The sequence below is a fragment of the Microcebus murinus genome, chromosome 17 (genome assembly GCF_040939455.1).
Source record: "Microcebus murinus isolate Inina chromosome 17, M.murinus_Inina_mat1.0, whole genome shotgun sequence".
Classification (NCBI taxonomy): Eukaryota; Metazoa; Chordata; class Mammalia; order Primates; family Cheirogaleidae; genus Microcebus; species Microcebus murinus.
Genome location: NC_134120.1, coordinates 12,661,409 through 12,674,692, shown reverse-complemented (window position 1 = coordinate 12,674,692; position 13,284 = coordinate 12,661,409). Strand labels below are relative to the sequence as shown.

General features: G+C 44.1%; 1 pseudogene; it reads left to right on the top strand.

The window, feature by feature from the left end:
* The first annotated feature begins 11,642 nt into the window (after window positions 1-11,642).
* On the top strand, window positions 11,643-12,932 carry LOC142861650 (glyceraldehyde-3-phosphate dehydrogenase pseudogene; annotated as a pseudogene).
* Window positions 12,933-13,284: the final 352 nt, after the last annotated feature.

Sequence of the window (13,284 nt, the reverse complement as noted above, 5' to 3'; positions counted from 1 at the left end):
GATTCTTGACTAGAGATTTTTAAAAAGTGGCGACTTCCCATCTGTCTGGAATGATGCCCGGGGATCATTTTAAAGTACCTTCTAGCCGTGATTCTGACGTTCACATTTACGTCACAGCGTATTAAATTAATATAGACTCTGTGTCCCTCAAGCTTATAAAAGAGCCATAATGGGAGCTTCCCTCATTAACAGGCTGCTAATAAAACAGAATTAGCAAGTGGTGAACAGATAAAATATTAATACACTGCAGAGACCTTGGTTTGAAGGAGGAAAGCCCAGTTCCTTGAGTACCAGTCACTTAACCCTCCGTGAATGACATAAGAGGCATTATCTTTTGTCCAAGCATTTTTGTCCTACAGGGACCAAGTCACCAATAAAGAGAAATAAAAGAAACTTCTACCTATAATATCTTTCTGTGGCTCTGATGTTGAGGTAGAGTTGGAATTAGACTCAAGGCAAAAAGTTGCTGAAAGGGGAAGATGTGAAAGTTAAAGAGGAGACAGGAAGGAAGCCCCTGAACGCATACAGACACGGACGGCCGCTCGCAGGCCCAGGCCTCCGCCCTGGGTATGAAGTGAGCCGCTGGCAGCCGGCCAGGACAGAGGCAGCGGACCCAGAAGCCCGCCCAGCTGGGGACCGGGCCAGGAGAGACACAGCAGTCTCTGGGCTTAAAGTGTTTCTGCTGCAGAAAAGATAATCCTAGGCAGACGCTTGTATTTTTTCAGTTGGAGTCTTAACCCACACAGACGTAGAGCTTATGAAAACCTTTCTAAGCTGTCTAGAAAATCCAGAAGACTCCTGTGAAGGAGCAAGGTTATGATGTGCAGTATGGTGGCCCTGAAGTCAAGTGACTTGGATTAAAACCTTCCTGTGCCACTTGACCGTGGGCAAGTTTCTTGACATCTCTGGGCCTCAGTTTCCTTATTTGAAATAGGGATATTAGCCTTTTACCATCTTTCTACAGACATGCATGGCCGGACTCCTCCGCACACTGACGCAGTGCCTCCTGCGTGCCCTGGTGACACCCGACGGCAGTCTGTGACAGAGTTTTCAGCATTCCTTGGCAAAATGGGAGAAATAAGGACTATGTTGTAAGCGCACGGGGTATTTGGTTGCCAACAACAGTTTTCTTTCTTGGGAAGCAATGTCCTTTCCTCTGTTCCTCTGAGGATGTATGATGTCCTTTGCTTTTGGAAATACCGATCGCAGAAGATACTTTAAGTTTCATGTTCTTTGCAACTTTAAGTTAGTCCTTTATTTTTTTTTCCTGCTCCATGGACTCCAAGAGTCCAGGAGCTGTTCTAAAGGGTGTGGGAAGTACAAAGAGGGGCAGGCAGGGCGGGCATGGCGGCCACTCGTGATCCTGCCTGATGCTCCAGCAGTGTGGACTTGGCAGGGATAGCTTCTTTTTCTCTGTCTACCACAGGCTTTTCTTCATGTTTCTCATGTTCTTCCTTCTCATTTCTTGTTCCTTAGCCAATTTCTCCCTCTCTTTGAGCATGTTTCTGATCTCATTCTCCCTCTTTCTTTGGCTCCAGCCTGTTAGGTTGGTGGCATTTTTCTCCTTTTCATGCCCTGTTTCTCCTCCCCCTCACACATTTTGTATCTGTCCCAGGTTTTGCACCTGATTCTTTTTTGTTCAAGCCACAGGTGCTACATCCACAGGTGTGTCCCACTTACCCAGGTGGCAGCAGTAGAGGACACACACATGCCGCATGTAGTGGGGCAGACGCTCTTTGTGTGTGTGGGGCAGATGCTCTTTGTCCCTGCCTGACAGAGGTCTGTACTGAGACACAACAACAAACACCGCCCTTGTCTGTCTTTTTTCTGTTGCTAAGACCAAATACCAGATACTGGGTAGCTTATCAAGAAAAGAAGTTTATTTCTCAGTTACCGAGGTTGCAAAGTCCAAGAGCATGGCGCTGGCATCTGGCAAGGACCTTCTTGCTGTGTCGTAACATGGCAAAAAGACAAGTGAGCATGTGAGATGGAGAAAATTGGGCTGAACTCATCCTTTCAATCAGGAACCCACTCTCAAAGTAACCAAGCACTCCCTTGATAACAGCATTAATGCATTCGTGAGGGCACAGCCCTCAAAATCTAATTGCCTCTATAAAGGCCCCACCTCTTAGTACCGTTACAGTGACACTTAAATTTCATCATGAGTTTTGGAGGGGACATTTAAGCCACAGCCTTTAAGATTGATCGTGTCTCCAGGTTAGTGACATGGCATTAGTTGAGAGGTTCCCTTGAAGCATTAGAGGATCATTCCTCCAGTGGTAGCATTTTTTTTCCTTAGAGCTAGCTAAGCCAACTTGTGCTGGTTCGCCTGGAACTTTCCTGGTTTGAGCACGGAAAGCCTGTCCCACATCCTGGCTAGCTGGGACAGTTGGATACCCTAGACTCTAGGTAACTGTCTCAGTTCCTCAGTGGTAACTGTCTACTGCACTATAGGTCAAAGATTAGTCACAGGTAGGTCTAAGTTAAGAGAATGAGACCAATGGGGAGAGATTAAAGGGTCTGAGCTAGTTTAACCCAGAGCAGAGAAGGCTGGGAAGAGGCTATTTCGGTAATAACCTTCACGTGTGCTGGCTGGGTGTGCACGAATGTGTCCAGCTGCGGTCCTTCTCCACCCGAGATCAGAGCCAGAGGAAATGGGTGTGAGTGGAGCCCGAATTTACTCACAAAGCTGAATTTCCTGACAGTAAGTATTCTTAGACACTAGAATGAGCTTCTAAGACAGATTAGGCATTGTCCTGGGAGGTCTTCAGCACAGTAAATTCCTGAGGGATTTAGGAGTTTAGGTGTGGCCCAAGGGCCAAGGGGACCGACAAAACACATTTCCAAGATTCCTTCCAACGCCAGGATTCTGTTTCCATCTACCCATCTATTATGCATCTGATTATTTTTCTTGTCCTCTTTTGCCAGTAGTTAAACCTTACAATGACCAGGAAGAAAGTAGCTTGTTTATAATCTCCTAGGGAACCAGTCAGTCTTCCCCAAAGCATGATGGAGAGGAAAGATTAGCATGTTTGTTTGTTTTTCCACAAGGAAGGCTTAAATTTAGAACATGTTATTTATTGGTCAATTTAATAACAACAATATTAGAAATTTAAAACAGGGAGAAAAATTCCCTATGGACCCACTGGAATAAACTGAGGGACACACGTCTCTTCCCAGTCGTTGCCCTGAGATTTCCCCAGGTCTTCGTGAATGTTTGACCTGGCATCCAACTTAGCCCCTGTAGGATTCTTACATGGTGGCGATTGGACCTTGTGGAGTAACTAAAGTAAAAAGCAAAGCAAACTAAAATAAAAAGAAAATCCTAGTTGAGTTATTTCTAACTTTTATAATCAGCTTATTTCCTTCATGGAATTGTCTCACATTCCGGGAAATCAGCTGAGCCATGTGGTGGATCGTTGTGGTTAAAATTGATAAGCCTTGGGGTTAGTGGTGGGTTCTTGTTGTTTTAGAGATTTTTTTCCCCCTTCATATAAATAGTTCCATTTGTTGGAAATGGAGAACAACCTCCACTCATCTCTGGGCATCGCTTTCCACGATGCTGTTAAGTTTTCCTACCTGTCACCCCTCTATGACTTATTGCTGTGGGTTGCTGAGGTACTGAGCCTGATTGGCTGGGGCTAGGTGGTCCAGGGGGGCCTCACTCACGTGGCAGGGCCTCAGCTAGGTTGGCTGGGCCTTTCACTCCACATGGCCTCTTGTTCTCCAGGCGGCTAGCCCAGGCTGCTGCATATTGTGTGCCGGGGTTTCCAGCAGCAGAAGGGGCCAAGCCCAGTGTACGTGGGTCTGCAAGGATCTGCTTCTTCACATTTGCTCGTGCCCAGGGGACCAAAGCAAGCCATATGGCCACACCCAAACTCAAGGAGTCAACGAAAAGACCCTATTTCCTAATAGGAGAAGCTGCAGTTGCAGTCATTGTTTTTCCCAATCTGCCATGCCACTCTAAGCTCCTAAAGCTATTTCTTCAGTATTTCTGTTTAGCAGTTTTGTGGTCTTAAAACTATTTGGCATTTCTTTCTTTATGTTGTTGTGATTTTGAGTTTATTGAAATAAATTCTTTTGGTCTTTAATTTATAATCATATAAGTAGTATTTATGGACCAGGCACAGTGGCTCATGCCTGTAATCCTAGCACTTTGGGAAGCCAAGGCCTCAGTAGGATCGTTTGAGGCCAGGAGTTCGAGACAGCCTAAGCAAGAACAAGACTCGTCTCTATAAAAAACAAAAATTAGCCAGGCATGGTGGCACAGGCCTGTAGTCCCAGCTACTTAGGAGGCTGAGGCAGGAGGATGGCTTGAGCCCAGGAGTTTGAGGTTGCAGTGAGCTATGATGATACCACTGTATCTAGCCTTGGCAACAGAGTAAGACCTTGTCTCAGAAAAAAATATATATATTAATGTAATTATACATTATCATGTATTAAAATAAATTTAAATTTTTAACTTTTAAATCTGTTTTTCCACAGAGCAAACCACATTTCTATTAAAATAATCTGTCTTTTCACCTCTGATCTGCAATGCCACCTCCACCATGTACAAATTACCCACATGGACGTAACTGTGTTTCTAAATCTCCTGTTCTGTCCGTCCGTCCATTGTCCTGCCTATGTTTATGCATTGTCATTTGGGTTACTGTCTGATCGAGCTAGTCCTTCTTTGCTTTTCTTTCTCAGAATTCACTTGGCTATTTGTGCACTTTTACTCTTTACAAATTTCAGAATCTTTCCAATTTAAATAAACGGCTTGAGAGATTTTGATTACAATTGCACTGACTTAGAAATTAATTTAGGGAGAATTAACATCTATTCTGTGCTACGTTGTCCTTGACAAACATGAAATACATCTGCCTATTTATTTTTTTGGTCTTTATATTCTTTATTAGAATTTTAATTTTTTTCCCCTAACTTTGGGATTTTTTTTTTTTTTTAGGTTAATTCATAGATACTTTATAATTTGGGGCAGTATTCCCCAACCGTCTGGCACCAGGGACCGATTTCATGGAAGACAATTTTTCCATGGAACACGGGGTGCGGGGGATGGCGAGTGATGGGGAACAGCTATAAATACAGATGAAGCTTTGCTTGCTTGCTCACCACTCACCTCCTGCTGTGTGGCCAGGTTCCTAACAGGCCATCCGACAGGTACCAGTTTGCAGTTCGGGGGTTGGGGACCATAGGTTTTGTGGATACTTATTCAATACTATCAAACAATGTTGCTTTTTATCCTCTGCATTTTACTAGGCTTCAAATGTTGTTGGTGTGGCCTAATGGAATTGTTGACATGTTGTAATCAAGCTCTGAGTGAAGAGCACGTTATCCGGGGTTATGTTAATATTTGAGATGACATCATTTATCATGCCTTCTAAAATGCACCAAATGATTAGTTTTAAAATGAAATCAGCCCGTTGAAGTGTTCACCCAAGAGATTTTAATAGAGTTTTCTTTCCCAGTAATGCAGGAGGTCAGTTCTCAGTAAAACGCACGAAGGCATAAGGTCATGAACTCTTCTCTCTGAAATCTCCTTTATTTCAGCAGCTCCCAAGTATTGGAGAATTAATTGCTCAGCTGTAAAAACTGGGTCCCAGAGAAGTTTCCAAAACCAGCCAGATGGGAGAGAGTTTTATGACACACATGGTCTTATACCCTAGCAACGAAAAACCAGAGAAAAGAAAGAAAAGCTTACGTTTCTACTGTCGGCACAATGTCTATAATTTTCCTTTGTTCTGGGGATAAAAATTGACGCAGATGAAGGGCTAAACTTATATACCTGAATTTCATAATGTTGGGTGCTCGGGTTGTCATCACTTGCTCAGAAAAAGATTATAACTGCTTGTCATTTTTGCATAGAAAAAAATACAATGAACCTTTTGAGAAACACATGTTTAGACAGTTTGAGAGTGCTTAGTCTTTTGGATGCATGAATGTGTTTAAACAGAATGAAATTGCTACAGAGCAAATATTACATTCATTATATTTTTGTGTAAGACTTTTTTCCCTTATTTGTGCTTTTTTTTGTTTTTATTGCTTTTTATTGTATTTTTAATTCCCCCTTTTTTGCATTCATTTTAAATATCTGGATCCACTGCAAGTATCTCTGTCAACAAGGAGACATGACATGGTAGGTTGAGCCTGGATTGCAGATCAAAGCCCCAAAATTCCACTTATTTGAAGGACCTTGGGCAAGCCACACTCCTCGGAATGTCAATTTACTCATCTGACACGAGAGGGGTTTAGATGGTCCCAAACGTCCTCTCAAATTCTAAGATTCTAAATATCTTCTTGGACTCTTGGCCTTTGGAGATCATTCTTGGAGTTCCTATAAATAAAAGCGGAAATTGGCCACCTCCTTAAAGCCAATGAGAAGCTTAGAGAGCACAGCAATCATGATGTTTCTGTAATCCCCAGGGAACTGAATCAGAAATTGCCAGGATACCAAGGCACTCATGTGATAGCAAAGAGCAAAGTGCAGACTTAATATATCTTTCCAAAGTCCACATTTCTTCTTCTAGCAATTTCTTAAACTGCCATGAAAATTGGAATAGATGGGAATTTTGGGGTTGTCAACAAGATAAAAGGCTCACAGATAAAGTAAGTTATCTGCTTTTTGTTTGGACCAAAAGGTGACTTTACCAGAAATTATGTGGAACATCTAAGGAATTAATCTGGATGAGTGAGCTCAGCCTGACATAAAGATGCTCTGATGCCCTTCTTAGCAAAGATGCTGAAATAGCAACAGCTTTAGTTTGCTGAGGCAATAACAGCTGCCAGGGGGTAAAAAAAAGAGAGAGAGAGAGAGAGAGAGAGAGAAACCAGAAAACCAAAGCCATTCCAAAGGTATAAGCTAAGAATTAGGAGACTATCCTCTTGAAATGCTTACTTAAGTAATCAAACAACCAATATCTATTTATTATCCACCAATCAAGACATCATATCTGAATTCTCTGCCTTCCAGGAGCTCATGGTTTAGTTAACAGCTGCCACCTTTTCTTCAGGATGAGGACCCCCCCGTTCCTGCAACTCTGAGATGGTACCACACCCCTTAGAGCCAAGGACAGCCCCTAGTCTGTGTGTCTTTGCATCATTTGCTGTTTGAGTTTTCTATCCCTTTTAGTTCTCGTTGGCTTTTAACAGCCTGGGCCCTAACATATTTCTGGCTAACCATTTTTCATTCTTGGAATCCACTTTAGTTGCTGTTGTGTTTGCCTTTCTGACTTTATAAATTTAGCCACTGGTTCTGAATCCTGCAGCCCGAGACCTTCCAGGCACATGTGGCATGCTAAGGCCTTGCCCGCATCCTAGCCGCCATAGCTGAGACCCGTCTGTGGGCTGGAGCCACCCTGAAGCCTGTCCTCTCCTGGAACTTGACTCTTCCTTGGACCCACAAATGTGCCTTGACATGACAGATGTGGTTTCAAGTCCCTTCATCACTCTGTCATGTCATCCACCGCCGGACATGCCCACTGTGGTGTCCAGAATATGGCTTGCTGTTGGCGGAACAGAAAAGACCAGAGCAAGAGCCTCTCTCCTTTGTTCTAGAAACCTGCTTCTTTGAGGCTCCCACTGACGATTCAAACTGAGACTTTTCTTGAGTTAAAACTATAGACCAACCTGAGCAACAGCAAGACCTCATCTCTATAAAAAATAGAAAAATCGGTCAGATATGGTGGTACACACCTTCAGTCCCAGCTATTCGGGAGGCTGAAGCAGGAGGATCGCTTGAGCCCAAGGAGTTTGAGGTTGTAGTGAGGTATGATGACACCACTGTACTCTAACCTTGGTGACAGAGTGAGACCCTGTCTCAAAAGAAAAATAAAAGCTAGAGAGGTAAAGTCATTAGTGGCTGAGCACGGTGGCTCACATCTGTGATCCCAGCACTTTGGGAGGATCAGACAGGAGGATCACTTGAAGCCAGGGGTTCAAAACCAACCTAGGGAATGTATTGAGACCCTGTCTCTACAAAAAATTTAAAAATTAGCCAGGCGTGGTGGCTCACACCTGTAGTCCCAGCTACTCACAGTCCTTCCCTGAGGCAGGAGGATCTCTTGAGCCCTTCAGTTGGAGGCCACAGTGAGCTATGATTGCGCCACTGCACTCCCTGTCTCAAGAAAGAAAAAAAAAAGAAGAAAACCATTAAGTGTATCTGTAAAATGTGTCACCCTTTGACTCCTCATTTTCTCTCACCTAGTCCAGCAATAACCTCTTCACCCTGAGCTTTCCAGCCCCACCCTTGCCTTCCACTTTTCCAGTCCAACAATGGCTTCCTTTTGCCTGGAGGAAGGAAGTTCACATTTGTAAGCACAATAGTCAGAGTTCTCCACAAATTGGCCATCTCCCATCATTCATCACCGCGCACCCTGTGAATGTGGTGAAGAATGGCCAGCTGTCATATCTGATCTGATATAACACATGTTCATTTCTGTGCTGGGCACAGCAAATGCCCCATTGCTTAAACACACCCTGTATTTCTACCTCATGTTATTCTTGTGCCTGGACTGCCCTCCTGTCACCTCCTGTCTCCTCTCAAGCTGACCTCAAATGTTCCTGCCATCCCAAAGCAGAACAATTCTCTTCTTCCTTGAGTGATTACGACATTTAGCATCTTTGTTCTTGTCCTGCACAGGGTTGCTCATGTGTCCATCTTTCCTATAAGCTTACAAGCTTTTGGGTCCAGAGAAATGTAATATTCCTCTTTATGGTTGCCACAGTCATGGGTCATTGTAAATACTCAAGGAATGTTTGTTGCAATGAATCTGCCCAAGCAAGGAACCCAGCCTGGTTCCACACATACCTATACTATAATCACACGTGTGCACCCACACACACACATTTCATGCACAATTGCACACTTACAAGCTCACGTGCAAACTCACAAAGCACACATGTGCACATGCACATACACACTTGTACCACAGGCAAACTTGTATACACATTTGCACACACATGCCCACATGCAAACTCATGTATGCACATATATGTACATTCACGCACCCTCGCATACATCTGCACATACCTGCCTGTTTATACACATGCGTGTGCACACATACACACTTCATCCCTGAAAAGATGTGTTCTGCCAAGGGCATTTGGGTGCAGGACTGGAGGCCACAGTCCCTGGGAGGTGTGGCATCAGGTTGGATTTGGGGGTGACTTACTCTTTCCATCTGATGGTTCCTTCAGGAGGAAGGCTTCAAATTCACAGAAGGGAAAGAGGCTGAGGACATCCCTCCCGTTATCAGTCGGCATATGCATTCGTTGCTTGTGGTGTTTAAGATGCCACTGTAGGTATTTAGTGGGCCCCAAAGACATATCTGCTACTTCTTGGTTTTCCCAGGACGTGGAAACTCCTTGAAAAAAAAGGCCACGTCCATATTTATCCCTGTTTGTTTACAACTGGTTTTGCTGGCTGGGCTTGGGGCTTCATCTGTCCGGGGAGTTGGTTTCAAACGCTGGGATGTTCGTTTTCCTCCCCTGGGCATGGCATCATTGTGTTGGCCACACCTTGGCAGGCGTCTCATCCAGCAGGAACTGTGTTTTCTTCACTGTAATAAAATACTGCTGAAGACATGACAGAGTGGCCCTGATTTCAGCAGCACGCTCAATTCCAGGGTGACATAGTTCCTTGCTTTGTCCCGCTGCTGAACTAGGCACCATATTCTATTTTTCTTTTGGGATGATTAGTGGGGAGGCAAATCCTCATCCCTAATCTTAGGAGATTCTGAGATAAGGGTTAGGGTTGCACTTAGGACTAGTGAGGAAATGCTAAAGGGAAGGGGATTGTTGCGAGGAGAAGGCTGAGGAGCGGGTTAATCGCTGTGGTAGCCAGTGCCTGGGTGGTTATTTTACAGAGTTAGTGAGCGGCTGGTGTCCATGGCCGCTAAGGAAAGAGAGGAAACAGCCACAGGCCGCAGCAGAGGGGCTGAGCTTGGAATAATGGGTGATCCAGGGGCTCAGTGGTTTTGTCTTTTCTTGAGAGCTTGACAATTAGAGATTATAGTCTGCCTGGGACAGGTGGCATTACTCTTCAAATAAGTCTCAGAAAGAAATAATCAGTCTGTTACACTAAAAACATTTTTTATTATTTTTTTATTTTTTCTTTTAGCGTATTATGGGGGTACAAGTGTTAAGGTTACATATATTGCCCATGCCCTCCTCTCCCCTTGAGTAAGAGCTTCAAGCGTGACCATCCCCCAAACGTTGCACATCTTACTTGTTGTGGTTGTATACACCCAGCCCCTCCTCGCCCCCCCCACACCCGATAAATGTTATTCCTATATGTCCACTTAGGTGTTGATCTGTTAATACCAATTTGCTGGTGAGTACATGTGGTGCTTGTTTTTCCATTCTTGAGATACACTAAAAACATTTTACCAACTCCATTCCCATCAAAAGAGAGTTATTTGTTTTTATTTTTCCCTGTAATTTCTGCGTACTTCCCTCTCCACAAGATGCATTCAAATATGAGTAACACTAGAAGCTGTGGATATAAATCCATAGTTGTTTATGTCTCCAGTTAAGAGCGCTGCCCATCTGAGAGGCCTGCCATTGTCAGCTTTGGAGGCAATCTATTTGTCGAGCGTATATTTACTTGTAAAATTATACCTAAGTGAAACAAATATTTCCAGAATTGTGTGCTGTTTTTGAGATTTTGAAACTGGAATGGGAATCTCAAAATGCAGATCTCAAAAGTTATACCGCTATGTGATGTGTTCCCTATCTGACATATCAGTCCTTGGGATGACACCCCAACAAGTCACCGTGGATCCTCTGACACCCCCTCCCCCGACCAGGAAGGCGAAGCCCCCATTTCTCACACCAGCTCAGAGTTTCCAAAAATGTGACACATGCCACTGCTGGTGTTCCAGACAATTTTAGGGATACACAGATGACCTCTTTTTTTTTCTTTAATACTCATGCATTTATTCTCTTACACATTCGATAAAAACAATCAAAGGGTAGACATTCAACGAGAAGGTATGGTGGGGAAACCAAGTTAAGATATAGGAGAAATAAGTTTAGATAGAAAATGTGGAGTTTGCCAGGGAGGATCTTGGAAGCAGTAATTGATGTAATAAATGGCATCTTGGTGATAGAAATTAGGCTTTGGAGAAAATAAGATGAAATTCTGAGGTCAAGTTACTTAACTCTCTGACCTTGAATGCAATGATGACTTTTTCTGTTGCAAATGGAAAATGGGATACGGGTGATCAATGGGTTGAGATGGTGTCACAATTAATTAAATTATCACTGGCAGTAGTTATGCTTCTGGCAATCGCTGAATAGGTTACTCTGTATCAAACTTATTTCTGAAAACAACTAGAAAGCTGGGCTAAATATAAAAACATCTTTTTTAGAACACTGGAGAGCTACTAAGGTTAGAATATTTTTTCAGACTGCCTTGAAATCAAGCTAAAACTTTAAAAAAACGAGAAAATCCCCATCTGTCTGAAAACTAATACTCTTATAATACTGATAGGTCAAAGATTAAATAACAATTGAAATTAGAAAATATTTTGAAGTAAGCCATAATTTTCTACATTTCAAAACTTTTGGGATGTAGCTAATGTCAAGCTTAGAAGGAAATTTATAGCTTTAAAATGCACATATTAGAAAAGAAAAAAGGCCCTCTGGTCCTCCCGTTCGACAGATGGCCGCATCTTCCCAGGCAGCGCCAGCACCGTCTCCCAGACACCATGGTGAAAGTGAAGGCCGGAATAAACGGCTTTGGCCGTGTTGGGCGCCTGGTCACCAGGGCTACTTTTAACTCTGGCAAAGTGGATATTGTCGCCATCAACGACCCCTTCATTGACCTCAACTACATGGTCTACATGTTCCAGTATGACTCCACCCATGGCAAGTTCCATGGCACAGTCAAGGCGGAGAACGGGAAGCTTGTCATCAATGGCCAGCCCATAACCATCTTCCAGGAGCGAGATCCCACCAAAATCAAATGGGGTGAAGCGGGCGCTGATTACATCGTGGAGTCCACAGGCGTCTTCACTACCCTGGAGAAGGCTGGGGCTCACCTAGATGGGGGTGCCAAAAGGGTCATCATCTCTGCCCCCTCTGCTGACGCCCCCATGTTTGTGATGGGCATGAACCACGACAAGTACCAAAACAACCTCACCATTGTCTGCAATGCCTCCTGCACCACCAACTGCTTAGCCCCTCTGGCCAAGGTCATCCATGACAACTTTGGCATCGTGGAGGGACTCATGACCACAGTCCATGCCGTCACCGCCACCCAGAAGACCATGGATGGCCCCTCTAGGAAGATGTGGCGTGATGGCCGTGGGGCTCTCCAGAACATCATCCCTGCGTCCACTGGCGCAGCCAAGGCTGTGGGCAAGGTCATCCCCGAGCTGAACAGGAAGCTCACTGGCATGGCCTTCCGCGTGCCCACGGCCAACGTGTCCGTGGTGGACCTGACCTGCCGTCTGGAGAAGCCGGCCAAGTATGATGACATCAAGAAGGTGGTGAAGCAGGCGGCGGATGGCCCCCTCAAGGGCATCCTGGGCTACACTGAGCACCAGGTTGTCTCCTCTGACTTCAACAGCGAGACCCACTCTTCCACCTTTGATGCTGGGGCTGGCATTGCCCTCAACAACCACTTTGTAAAGCTGGTTGCCTGGTATGACAATGAATTTGGCTACAGCAACAGGGTGGTGGACCTCATGGCCCACATGGCCACCAAGGAGTAAAAGTCCTGGACCATCAGCCCCAGCCAGAGCACCGAGGAAGAGAGAGGCCTCAGCTGCTGGGGCGTCCCTGCCTACTCAGTCCCCACCTCACTGAGAATCTCCCCTCCTCACGACGCAGTTTCCATGCCAGAGCCCCTGAAGAATTGGAGGGGCCTAGGGAGCCCCACCTTGTCATGTACCATCAATAAAGTTCACTGTACTAGGAAAAAAAAAAAAAGAAAAGGAAAAAAAGGCTGAAAACCAATCATCTAAGAATCAGAAAATCAAATCTAACTCTTTAAAAAAAGGAAATAAAGAAAAAAGTAAAAATTAGTAAAATAGAAAATAAATCTATAGTTGATAAAATCAATAATACCAAAAGTTGGTTCTTTGAAGATTGATAAAGGCCAAGACAAATTAACATAGAGAAGGCACAAATAATATAAGAAATTTTAAAAAAGGATATCACTATCACACGTACATTTAAAAAATAATAAGAGAGTATCATGGAAAACTTTATGCCCATAAATTTGAAAGTTTTAATGAAGCGGACAAGTTCTTTTTTAAAAAATGACTTGTAAAAACTGAC